Raw genomic sequence first — 14,235 nt, forward strand, 5'->3', positions numbered from 1 at the left:
AAAACTAAAGCTATTTTTCCCCCTTGAGTATGCTGGGTTTTTTTGTTGTTTTTTTTTTTTACCCTACATTTATTCCCAGTTGCCACCACTTCATACTGAATTCGACCTGCTTCTTGCAGCAGACTGTCTTTGGCCGCCAGGGTGTCTGAACCAGAGGTTCTTTCCCCAAAAACATGCTCCCTTGCTCACAGCACAGATCACAGAGCAGCAACTTTTGCCTCAAAGGTTTGAAAAGATCAGGGGTCACAGAAACACCAGAAAAAAGACATTCTTCAGACATCAAATATTCTGCCCCAATTGTCAACATTATGCAAGATGCCGACATTGCAAAATTGTATTTTTGACTGCTGCTATATAAAATAATGAAATGACTGTCAGTTAGCACAAGGAATCCTGATATTGAACATGAAATACCAAGTTAATCAGAACCACTCACACACAGCAGCCAATTATGCCCTGTACTGGCTAGCGGGATCTGCTAGCGCACATTGTGCTGGAGCAAATGCGGCAGCAGATCTGCACGAGAGGAAACCTCGGCGGTGTGTACGTTACTCAGGCTCTTGAAGGCATTCATGGTGATGGGAAGGGAGGAAGACAGGCAAACAGATTGAAAGGGGCAGGAAAATTAGAGAGAGCTCCTCGCCATTAATGGAAAAATAACTGCAGAGAGCTCTAACAGATTTCTCCTCTTTTGTATGCATAGGAATATTTATTTAATCAATGTTCTGTAACAAAACAGGCCTCTGGTGAGCTATTGTGCAGAGCGAACTCCATTCCAAGCGCGGCACTTCCCATCCTGCCACCTGTTTAGCTGGTGCTGGAGGCAGCAGTGTGCAGCAGGACGGGAGGTGCCTGCATAGCGCAAGGCGGTGGCACCCCTGTCCCCAAGCAAAGCTACACGCCAAAAACCCCAAGCCATTCCCCCAGGCTGACCCTCAAAACACGTTCATTTTCTAAAAAGGCACCATTGGGAGGCCTTGCATTAAGAGAGTGTTTCTGGATATAGCTGATAGCATCCTGCTCCTGACTGCACCTAAGCATACACTCATTCTAAGTCCACTGTGCTATGATTTTTAACCACACCTTCAAGTACTGTCTTAAGGAGGGATTGATTTAAGCATCTGCACACACATACTGTCCTTAACTAAAGCCCTGACTGCACCAGCTGCAGCTCCTGGGGAGCCTCTCCCCACACTAACTTTCTCCTCAGTTCATTTCTGTGCCCTTTGCTGTGAAAACACACCACATGCAACGCACAGACCTCAGCGTCAGCTTACACAAACCTTATCACAATGCAGCTTTGCTCTTAAATTTCTTACGCAAGGACTAAAAAACCCTGCATTTATTTATATTTTTATAGGCCAGTTAGTAAGAGAGATATCCCAGTTTCATGACATACTACACCAGCAGACCCTGGCATTAATGACAGGCCTAATTTGTTTATCACCATCACAGCTGCCAGAGTTAGTAATACATCCTTTAACATTTCTCATAGCTAGAACAAGACTTTCTTCCTTATTCTGCAATGGATTTAAGAAAACATATTACCATAAGCTAGCCTTGATATACACCGCAGCTGGGACAGATAGCATTAGAAGTGATTTAAATCCGAAACAAGCCATAACCAAGCAACACTAACTTTTACATCATTAATAATCATAACAGTATAAAGAAAAATTAAGCAATCATCAGAATTTCACTGGGTTACCCTTCACATCGGATTTGCTTAATGAAATGATTGTAATCGGCAATTTTAAGGCAGAATTACATTTAGTTTAAAAGGTGGCTGATGATTACACAGGTACCCTCAGTTCCTTAAATAAGCATTGTAGCCAGGCCACTGCTGCATATATATAAACACTGGCATTTCAAGGCCTTACAGTTAAATTATGCAGATATTTTATGTTCCTCACTTACTACTTGAGCAACCTGCAATTGCTAATTAAGTAGCGGAGAAATCTCCAAAGAGAGAGAGCATTATTAAACCCATTTTGCAGACAGAAAAACTCAGCTGCAGCAAAATTAACACTCCAGCCCAAAGCAACACTTAAGCACGCGATTGACTTCACGCTAAATAGCAGCTCACACATCAGCACTGTCCCCATAGACCTACTGCGTTCTGTCAAGACACCCAAATGAAATCAAGACACCAGACACGGCACCTCCCCACGAGCGTACACAGGGCTCCAAGCAAGGTCATGGAAGTGGGCTGTGGTTACCCAGGGACAAGCCTGTACCTCCTAGGGAACAGCACTCTTGATTAGAGACAGTGTCTGAAGGACAAGAGCAGTTGGAGGCATAGCTTGGGATGGACCTGCGTGAGCCAAACCCCACGGGGCTGCAGCCGGTGACAGCAGCACAAGTGCAGCTCCCATGTTCCAGCTGGGCAGAGCACAAACCTGAGCAGGCAGCAAGTTTTAGAGAGAAGAGACAAAACTGAAAGAGAACGGTCTTCATTGCCTGTTACCACTTCCAGCTCTCCCCTTGTGAGGGTGTAAAGGAGGAGCAGGAGCACAGCTCCAGCCCGAAAAAGGGCACAGCAGACCTCAAACCTGCACTGGCAAATCCACCCTTAGGACCGTGTGGGTGGAGATGCAGCAAAAGACGAAGGTTTGCCCTGTGCTCCAAAACGTGGGGAGCTGTACAGCTTAAATGCATCCTTTATACGCAAACATAATGCAAACAAATGCTCAAAACATGCTGAGTAGCAGCCCAGCACAGAGGACTGACAAAACTCCAAAGTTTCAAAAGTCAGCACTGTGGTCCCTCTATTCTGTGCATTTTTCCACATTGCAGTTGGCATTGCCCTCCCTCTGAGACGTCTTCCAAGGCTGGCCAGCCCAGACCGAGCTCAGCCATCCATGTGGGACAGACAGACAGAGGAATGGACAGCGTGCAGCAGCACAAGAGATGCCTCCTTCCCCCTGCGCTCAGGGGGACATCGTGCCAGGTATTTCCAATAAACAAACAAACCCTTCCCTAACCTACAGCACACCCTGACAGAGCCGAGTGCAGCCTATCCACATGAAAACGTGGTGACCCATACTCTAACGCTGTAATCTAATCCTTGAACTAAAGACAGTTTAATGCCTTTACAAATCCATATGTTTTCTAATACCACCATTGCTGTCAGCAGACTACAGGAGAGCCTCTTTGAAGATGGAAGTGAAATGACAAAGCACATCATTGTGAAGGCAATTATATGCTGCAGTAACCATTTTACAATAGCCCATATGGGCTGTATTTCAACAATGCAATTTCCAAATCTGCCTTAGTAAACATATATCTCCGTCCCAAACCCAGGTAGATTTTGCAAAACAAAATAAGACCGCAGCCAGAACAAATCCAAAATATGGATAACAGATGTAAAAATATGCCAACAAGGATACCAGAGCAATTTTTGTCAGAGTACCAAACAAAGAGAGCAGCCACAGCAGACCTCACGAGGCTATTCACAGCAAAGCTACCCATTCAAGAGACTTTGAGACCTGGTTTTATCAGAAATCTGATTATACACTTGCATGCTTTCCTATGCAGCTGCCCAATTCACTGCTGGGGTCATCATCCCATCCACCTCCCCAGAGACTGCAGAGCAGGGTAACTCCCAGTTTAGAAGCTAAACTCAGATGTGAACCAAGGCTGTGCAGGCTCACTCCAAGACACCTCTGACACCCCAGACTAGGGCCTAACTGAAGGGGTGGATAAATCAAAAACTAAAAAATCAGGTCATTACGCTTCCTATAGCAGCAGCTCCAAGTGCCTGCTCCATCTGCTGAGCAAGCACCAGCCCCTGAGTGGTACCCAGAGCCCAGCACCACTCCAAGCAGCCCCGGGGCTGAGTCCTTCGGAGGCACGGAGCCACCAACAGCCCACTCCAGCCACACAGCTCCCTCCTCTGCATGCAGGGCTGATGAGCACCCTTCATGGGACACAGTTACACAAAAGCAGCAGCTTAGTGGAAAAAGTTTTGAATTGATTGAAGCCCTGGATACCTGCTCCGGGATACCTCTGTGCCAGCAGCACTGTTTTCTAGGGGCACCAGGGTAAACCACGCATAGGACCAACAGCCAGGAGGGGGTCCTACATCCCATGGAGCCCTGCAGGCAGGACACTGTCCTACACAGCCACCAGCAATAAAGAAAGGCACAGGCATGAACATCTTTCTCGCAGAAGTGAAATAGTAATAAAAAATGCCTTAAGCTGCCTATAACAGACAGAAATTGTAAAGGTGAAAATTTACAACTTCATTGCCAACTCATTAGCAACAAACCACCCGCATCGTATTTCTTACGTTTCAATGCCAAGAGCGGCAGGTAGAGGATATCCCACCGGTCACGCGTGCACGGCACAGTGCAAAAAGGTTCGGCGACACGGGGCATGCGTGGCTGGGCAGCCAGGTCCAGCAAGAGCCTGATCCAGTTCTTATTATTGTCAGCTCCTCAAAATGATCCAGGGAAGCTGGGCAAGAGCATTTCAAAGACTTTAATCCATGTGAAATATTACTTCCTGGAACCGGAAATTCAATCCCTAGCAATGAAAACAAAAAGCACACTCATAAACGTACCTTTCAACCCAGCCAATACAGTCCTATTTAGGCTCTCTCTTTCAAAATAAAAAATTAAAAAAATCCTTTACTCATTAATATAGAGGAAACTTGAAATGATTGCTGTAATTGCAGTTAAAAAATTAATCATGTTTTGAGATAAATGCAGATAAAAGCATGTTTTACTAATTATCTTTTGAAGCTTCTGCTCATGAAAGATTAAAGGTGGAAGAAAAGTTGTTGAAGCATTGAAGACAAAAATCCTACCATTTCAAACCACTTTGAAGCCTCGTACCTAGCACGATTGATCTTTAGTGTCCAGATGTATTAAAAAGGAGCCTTTATAATTCAGAAGAAGTGTAACAAAGCACTGGAGCTTTTATGCAGGCAGCTCCCTGAGAATGCCCACATGGTGCAGTCACCTCTGCAGCAGCACAGATCCCAGCCCTGGCAGGGCAGCAGCCCACTGGGACCACGATGCCCCACAAAGCCCATGGCCACGTCTCCACTTCAGCACCAATGGGGCAAATAGCTTCAAGCCGCATTTCAAAGCCCAGCTGAGTTCTGGGCATCACTAAGCTCTCAAGAATTGGTCATATACATCTCCTAACAAAGCTGTTTGATTTATGTTTGCAGCCCAAGGGTCTGCAAGCTTCAGAGGAGGACGCTGGAAGCAGCAGAGGGAAGCGGGGCTCTGGGACAGCCGCTCACGAAGGAGATGCCAGCAAACCCACAGAAGGTGAGGTCTTTCAAACAGCTATCTCAGGTGCTGGCACCATCTGTGTAACAGAAAACCCAGTTTGGCAGCCACATGGGTTACACACAAGACGTGTGAGGACCCATTTCCATCCCTGGGGCTTTTCAAGGAACGCGGGTTATCTGGATGCAAGATACTCGGAGGAAAGCCCGGTACTTCCCTTCACCTGCCTGCAACCAACAAGGGAGGTCATTCCCCTCCTGCTCCATAACAACACACTATTTTATATCAGCATTTTGCCAACTAACTCTAAGAACTCCAAGAAAGTTGATTCAGAGAGTAAATGTGTCAACTGCCGGCTTAAATTCAGCACACAGGTGTCCACAGCTCCACTGGCAAATACTAGGTTTCTGCAAATTGAAACAAGTTGAAAAAATACTATTATATCAAATTGCTAAGATACTTTACAGCCATTTCATAGACTCACTTACGATTTACATCAGATTTGAATTGTTCCAATATATCTGAAATACATACATTTTAGAGGCATTTCTTACTGGCAACCTCAATCACCTGCAGTACGAGGACCAACATCTGTTGCTACAGCGCAATTTTCAAAAGCATTTACCTGAACTCAAACACTAAGTCAACATGAAGGACTCTTTACTCCTCTCGAGTTGAGAGAGAGTTAGGACAGATCTGAAACAGCCCAGCTGACACCTCTTTTCTCAGGCAAGGCTCCCATTTAAAGAACACTTCTCCACGTCCATCACCTGCGCTGTATTTCTTGCTCCTATCCCCACTTCTCCAAAACTTTTTACCCCCTCCAATCACAAGGCATCAGTGACACCAAATAAAGGATTTCTGCTGTTGCTACAAACCTGAAAAGGGCTAGGTAAGAGATTAAATAGTTGGGTTTTTCATAACCACACATCCAAGGAAATGTGCCAATGTCTTTTTATTTGCATATCTGGCAGACTGCCCCAGACAACTAATACATAAGTGACAGCGTACAGGTGTATTAGTTTAGAGTTTGCCTTTAATCTAGAGGTGTCAATTTGCTTCTGTTTTAATTACATCCATCTTGATATGTTATTACAACCTCATGAAACTTCTTCATTATGTGAATGGCTATAAATACATACACATGACAAACAGTTGTTATAAATTTTCTGGTTCAGCAGTGGAGGCACAATATCGTAGCCCACACATCACGTACATTTAAAGTTTCGGTGCTTCCTTGCCTCCCGCCTTCTCCCCTCCCCCTTCCCTTCCTTTTATTTTCTTTCATCCAAGACCAAGATTTAATTTTTATTTATTTCTTCATTTAATGGATGCACTAAAATTCCCTTGCTGGTAGCTGCATTCTGATACAAACGCTATCAGCTTACAGAGCCCTTCCAGCATATGTGTGTCCTTCTGGGCTGCCTCTCCGCGAGAATGTCTGTTTGTCATTAGGCAAATATAAGGAGATTGCACTGAGGTCTTATAAACATGCAAAGATCCACTTTTGTAGTTACATAATTCACTGAGTTTTTCAACACACATTCTGAGGTTGAAAACTTGGCAAATCCATCCACCAGATGTATCTTTCTGATCCCAGAACTCATTAAAATTTACTTTTTTTTTTTTTTTTAAAGTCCAGCCGACTCAGCTGTTGAGCCACATTAATTGCATTTTTATTATTTTTTTCCATAGTTAAAGTGACTAATGCTGGAAGAGTCACTGCCTATAAGCACAATAGCCAGCCAGTAGGAATTACTAGGACTTTTAATCGTTCAGTAATATCCAAATCACATAAAATAAAGAGAGGCAATTTTGTCCCCTCAAAACAGATGGTTTTGATTTTCAGTATTTATTTTGAATTTTTTTTTAAGGGAAGAAAAGAAAGGAGAAAAGACACAATTTCACACCAGAAGATTCCATTCAAAGGTCAAAGTGCCCTTGATGTGCATTAAAACCCACAACGCTAGCAGAGTTGCGACATAAATTGTCCCCACCAGCAGCACTTCTTCCTCTGCCTTCTTACCACAGGGCCTCCTCTGAGGTCAAAGCTACTTTCTCTGCCCCAACCCTTCTCCAATGGGTTTTGTGCTGTGCCTGGCCATTCAGCACATCTGGCCAGCTCTGGAGCAAGCTGGAGAGAGCATGTTATCCAGCTCTCGCCACAGCAGCACCTCCCAGCTCCTGCCCATGTCCTGGGGAAGCTGGGGACCAGATGCCAGCATCTGGAGGACCCTGGAAGGATGCTCCAAACACATTTTATATCAAAGAGCTGGTTTATCCTGCTGCCTCTCCTCCACTCCCACCATACCCGTGAGAAGAGGCATCACCAAAGCCGATCCTCACATTGAGAGGTCTGCCCATGCCAAGAGCAACCTGTGTGCGGTCCAGGAAAGGTTGACGCTAACCAGTTCTGTCTCCTTGGTTCCGTTTCATGGGCAAAGTAATGAGAAATGCCTTTCGCGTGCCAGGAGGGTGAGTTAGCAGCAGCAGTAGGGCACTTCAGAGCAATCTGCAAACTTGGTTACCTGTTACCAGCCATCCTCTTAAAAAGTCATCCCTCTCATAGCTCGTTACGGAGCACAACTTCTCAAAAGACCTTCAGGAATTCAGTTCTTGGTCTGTCCATCATACAATTGCATGGGAGTGCAAAACACATCTGAAAGAGAAATACACCTCATCTACACCTATGGTGCCACACAAGGAAAACCCCTCCAGAACTTCAGCCACCCTACAGCTAATCTAAGCCCAAATTTTCTAGTGCCTACCTCTATTTCCTTCTCTGACTGCAGCGTGCACCGTCCTCTTGCAGCACCCCCACACCTGCCCCAGATGGCTCTGTCCAGAGGATGCCCAGCACAGCACACACCTCGAAGGCTGGAGAAGTCTGCTCATTGTCATGAGCTCATCCAGTAAAGGGCAAGCCTGGGCTTATGGATGGAGAAAACAGATTGCTGGTGTTTTTATTTCCAAACCTATAATTCCCCCTTTGCTACCAAACAAAAGCACAAAAAGATGCAATTTATAAAAGCACTGGTTTTAGAGGAAAAGCAACTTCTAACTCTGAAAAGCTGGCAAACGTGCACAACAGATTAATGGGCGATCATTTCTGCAGAGAACACTAAGCTGATCTCCTGCATAGCTGTGGGGTAACTATTCCCACTTGGACTTGGGATATCAATCACATCAGTGCACCAAGCGGTATTACAGAGCCTGAAGTCCAGACAACCGGGCACTTGGACACAGCGGATATTAACACACCTCTGCACCCCTACCACATCTTCATCTCGGGAGATCTTAAAATCAGGAGGACCAAGCAGCACACCGAACAAAACCCAAGTAAATCCACAAGGAGTGAATGTCAAGCAACGTGATCAAATTACACCTGACAGGCAAAAAGCCACAAAGAGAGAAATACGCTTGGTGCCGGGGAATAACCCACTTCTTCTGCAGACTTTCACGCCGCCACTCCTGCAGACAGTAAGGCAGAACCAAAACTCCTCCTTATTACGTTTACCAGACTAAAGATTTACCCTTTTGGTTAAAGCCTTCCCTCTCCAGCACACGAGTGTGTGAACTTCAGCAGCAGTGTTGCCAAGATACAAGGAGAAAAATCTCAAGATATTAAGGTAACACACTATTTAAAGGCAAACAGTACAGCGGAGCTGAGCTGGGGATCTGACAAATTGCCACTGCACGTTCTGCTGTTACAGCAAAACAAATCCCTACCTGCACTAGCCATTTCTCATTACTTACAAAGTAGATTTTCATAATATCCATTTTACAACAAAGGAATTTAGAGGACTGTGATGTTCTGAAGTGGTCTTCACCATGGCTTGGCACCACGTCAAAACGACAACAAACCAACTACACAAGAAATGCATGCAGCTGGTAATTTGTGGCACACACCAAGCCAAACCCCAGCGAGAATACAGATACTGAGCTGATAAATCGTACGGATGATATACATGAACATAGAGAAGCAGCGCAAGCAGTTTCCCTTGCAGAAGGCTGCAGTTCGAGTAGAGGAAAGCTCAGAGTTAAACATCGCCACGTTTCAGCCCACAACCTCCTAACTCCGTTACCCTTTTATTAATTGCATTTGAGACTTCACTAAACTTGAGCTTAGGCTATTTTTAAAACCTATCTGACTCAACTTATTGTTGCTCAGAACAAAGATTAAACTTCTAATTTAGCTGCAGATAATTACAAGGCTGCAGGTCAGACCCCCGGTGTAATACGGAAGGGTCTTCCACTCAAATTGCCAGAAACATTAAAAAAAAAAAAAACAAAAAAAAAAACTAACAGATGGGGAGAAAGGGGGGGCATTTCATTGAGCGAGGAATCCTGCCTCTCTCTCTCAGCTGAAGAGTTACCAGGTTTAACAACGCTTAGGCAGGGGCTGAGCGTTCCCCAGCAGCACGGGCAGGGCTCCCACCAGGGCACAGAGCAGACCCCACCTGCAGCTCCCAGGAACATCTCCCTCCAGTTGTGTTCCCATCCAGTCCCTGGTATTTCTCTATTGATCTCAGCATTGTAACTCAATCTTTCAATTACTCAGCCCCTTGATGTCTTTCTGCTGATTTTTTGGCCTTTCCCTAGTGATCATTTTCCTTCCAAGTTCCTGATCCTTTACCCTTATTTTATAAATCTGTTTCTTTACACTCCCTCATCCCAGCAGAGGCCCCAGATATTTAATGAGAAAGGGCTTACTTTCTCACCCAAATAGCGGAGGAGAAAAAAAAAAAGATGCCAAGATAAAAAAGGATAAGGGTGTCTTTTGTCCTATTGATACGTGGTATAATTCCCATTAATGTTGAGCTTAAAGAGCGGGGCCAGTGGAGACTACTTGAATCACATCTATCTAAAGAACTTGTCCTTATAGTTTAAACTCTTCCTTCTTTAACTCAAGGCCATTGTGCCTCCTACTACCACCCATGGGAAAGGCAAAAATCCCCACCTTCATTACATTGTTACCTTCAGGAGTTTAAAAGAGTATTTATGCAAGGATCACAATCCTCAGTCATTATGTGCGCGAAGAGATGATAACAGCTCTTCAACAGCTACATGAATCGGGGGGAGCTGGGGGTGCCCAGCCTCACAGAAAAGTAACAGGCTTTTATTCACATGTCCAAATTATAGTAACATAGGTTTCAAAAATTACCCGAGAGGTTCCTTTTGTGGAACACACATCCTGCTGCTCGCAGTCCCGGTTTCAGTTTTGGTTGCTGTTTTTTCATCTCTGGTCGCAGAGGGTTTTCATCGAGAGATTCAGCTGCTCTGTCAAGGTTATCTCAAAATTTGATCTCAGGTCAATTTACTGTTTCCTCTAAACACATAATGAAAATAATAAGCACATCACTTCATATGATATCCCAGCGTCACACAAAACCTAATGCCACTTGTTATCCGCAGATACCTTCATTTAGTTACTACCTTCTTTTCTCTGCTGGTCTAAATCTGAAGACATGCGTGTGCAAACAGACTAGGACAAACACCAAAGAACCTAAGCAGTCAATAAATACAGGAAGGACTACCAAGATTTGCTGACAGCACTGAACAAACACCTGATGTTATGATGCTGCTGCGGTAAGGCACGAAGATCAAATTCCTTTTGAAATATGAAAGGATAGAGACAAGGCAGGACAAACTGTGTCGGAATCTCAGAGGTTTTAAGTAAAGGCTAATCAAGCCACGAAAAGGCTGGTGTTAAGAGCCTGATCTGGGGAGAAACCCCACTGCCAGCCAGTTGTTCTGGTGTCCGAGCCCAAGCTTCTGCTGTCACACAACCAACCTATTGATGAGTGTTTTTGGTGGGCACCACACAATGGTTATTAAAGCAAATTCCTGCCTTCGGATGCACACACAGGGTTACACTGTGTGTACACAGCACACAGACATGCTGTTTAGACCACAGCATCTTCAAAACCTCCTATTATTTCCACATTTTGTTTGTGTAACAGCACTGTTTCTATTTAAAAGCCGCTATCAGCTGTTAAGTTTTACTCCATTTAGTCTTGCATTATTTTGTGCCCTCAATAGGTAGAACTGCCATAGCTAACATCTGCCTAAATCACACAAACTCAGTGGAACAATTGCTTAAAAATTATTTACACTAGGTGGATGGAATCATCTGACACAGAATTTGAAACTCATTAAGCAGCTCCTTGACAAATATTTGTCAGCATTTCTCATTTGTAATTAATTACATTGGGCTTTACCTGACGATAATTTAGCATGGTCTCAAAACAGACTGATGTCTGCATGCTGAACAGAAATTAGTTCAAACGTGCGGTGAGGAACTGCGCTGGTTTTACGGAACAAGAATCGCCATTTAAATGCAAGCTCACCCCTCCCCGTGCCATTTCTATCTGTGCTTTATAAATAAATATCTCTGTCCCATTTCAAGCTTGTCAGATGAACTGCCCGAGCTGAAGCTAAATAAACATCCGCAGAAAAAGCTCATTACCTTACTCAGGGTTCAGAAAACCCAAAACCAACTGCTTGCTCCATAGGGATGGTTGGAGCTGACTCAGGAAGTACAGAGTACTTCCCAGGCTTTAAGCTATCTTAACATTCAGGTCAGATTTCGTTTCTCATCACAGCAAACCACCTTCCCCACCGCACGCCAACAGCCCTGCCACATCGCCCTGCTGCCCGACGTGCCGGGGAGAGGAAGGAGACATCTGTGAAATCCCACCTGCCCGAGAGCTCCACAGAAACCTCCCCAGCACATCACACAGCAAGTCACCCCAACAGATCCATTTATCACGTCCTGAAGGAATGCCCTTTCCCTGTCAAACCAGCATCAACAATGCCCACCTGGGTTTGGAGAACCTCATGCAGTGATTGTTGGAAACAAACGTGCCAGAGGTGCAGGCTACAGCAAGAGGTCAGCTTGGTGTCTTGCTGAGCACAGACACCAGCTGTCTGCACCCTTCTCCTCTTCCAGACTAGAAGATTTTGGGAGGCCAGAGAGCTGAGGGGTGAGTAAGTGCTGTGGAGCGATGCACAGAGCCTGCTGCACATAGTCCCAGCAAGGCCACCCGCAGGAGGACGTGGTGCTGAGATCAAGCTGCACGGCTACACCACTGTGCTAAACCAGAGGCACCTGGGGGCTGCTGAAGGTCAGAGCTCCATGTGGGGCACGGGCCTTCAGAGCACCTCACTACAGCACAGCCTCATCAGACCAGGCAAGGAGCAGTCTGGCCACGTTTGCAGTAACACCAGATTTGCTCAACTGTTGGTCCAAGACAACAACAACCAAAAAAAAAAAAGTCAATGAGAACCTGCTGTCTTTGCCCACTTCCCTCTTTCCCTGCTATTCCCCACGCAAACATAAAGGAGATCAAGGTACAGGCTGTCATAAACCCTGCTGCAGATAACTAGAAGCAGACGGCCTCTCTTTCTACACCAAACAATTTACACTGCAGAAGCAGAGGAGGCTACTGATACCTGGACAGAAAAGTAGCTCGAAGAGTGGGAGCTGCTTAAAGAGATAATTGTGCTTTAAGGGATGGGAAATTTTATCAACATGCCCGTAATTGGTGTTAACAGACACAGAGGACTCCTGTTGGAACTACAGTGGCCATCAGGTGCATCTTCTCCTGCAGCACCTGTGTCTCCTTAGAGTCCACAAGCCCCACACAACCTGGCGTTTTGCACAATTTGGGCTTTTCAGTCACCCCAACACAAGGCATTTAGAAAAGGTCAAGCAAAACAAAGCTATGTGGAAATCCTTGCTCTTGTTCACAGCTTTATTTGCAGCACCCACAAAAAGATCCCCTGGGGCAACAGCCGGCTCCCACCCAACTCACACACCTCCTGCCACAAAGGTGGGCTCATGAGCAGGGCGCTCAGCCTCGTCCCTCCACATCCCCCCCGTGCCAGCCAGCCCACCTGCTGCCCGTCCTGGAGCACGTGTTTAGATCTTCCCATGGTGTGAAGTTCTGAACATCGGTCCTCACTGCTATTACCAACAAGCAGACTAAACACACCCTCTGTCTCACACTCTTGGCTGCACTAAGCCTGAGAACAGGCTGAAGTTCAAACACAAATCCCAGTAGGGCAATCCTGTCATGCTGGGCACGGAAATCTTCTGCAACCTGGGGAGAAACCTCCACGGCTCCAAAGAGCCCGAGGCAGATCCAAAACACGAGGTGTGTAAACACCAGGGCACCTCTCCACGGCACCCAGGGCTTCTCAGCTCTGGTATGAGTTGAGACAAGAACCTGAACATCTCCCCTGGGCTGAGACATCTCACGACCTCCTTGCCAGCACTGAAATCGCAAGGAAAACTTGAGGCTGCTACAAGCAACACACGCAGTAATTCCTGCTACGTTGGGCTTGTGCCTGAGACACCTTCATCTCCCTCTGATCCTCGGAAACAACTTTCTCAACACATACACCGAGCTGCAGGGAAAAGCACCTAACAATGATTTTGTGACATTATTTCTCAACGCAGCATGAAATCGTTAGGTCAAAATGTGCCACCTATCACATGAACATTAAAAGTATGTCAAGTCTCAGTGTGCGAGCTATTGTTTTATCTGAATGTGATATTAGCTGGCAGAACTGGGTAATGTTTCTGCACTCCTTTTTAGCGATATAGGATTACAACAGGATGCAAGTAGTAGCCATTCTTGGCTTTGCAACGGGGAAAAAAAGCACAGCAATTTTCATTTCAAGTGGAAAATAAATAAATAAGGAGTGAAACACAAAAGAGATTTTTTCCAAAACACCCTACAAGTTCTGAACATAAAACGTGGTCCTTGATTCGCCTCCAGGAAGGGCTACGGCCAAATTCTCGAGTCCATATTCCCACAAAACCCCTAACGACACGAACCGGGGCTTTGTTTGAGGAAGAAGAGAATTTTGTCCAAATCCTCAGCTTGCAAATCCCACTCTTGCCGACAAAGACACGTCCACGCTCCTCTCCACGGCTCACGTAGGACACTGGTGGACGGGCTCACCAGGTGAGAGGGGTGGCAGC

The 14,235-nt window shown here is 45.6% G+C and overlaps 1 protein-coding gene across 6 annotated transcripts in view; it reads right to left on the minus strand.

Moving 5' to 3' along the window:
* The window catches only part of AUTS2 (activator of transcription and developmental regulator AUTS2), a 763,900-nt gene that overhangs the window by 748,084 nt on the left and 1,581 nt on the right, over positions 1-14,235 (minus strand). The window lies entirely within an intron of this gene.

This window comes from Aythya ferina (assembly GCF_964211825.1).
Source record: "Aythya ferina genome assembly, chromosome: 19".
NCBI lineage: Eukaryota > Metazoa > Chordata > Aves > Anseriformes > Anatidae > Aythya > Aythya ferina.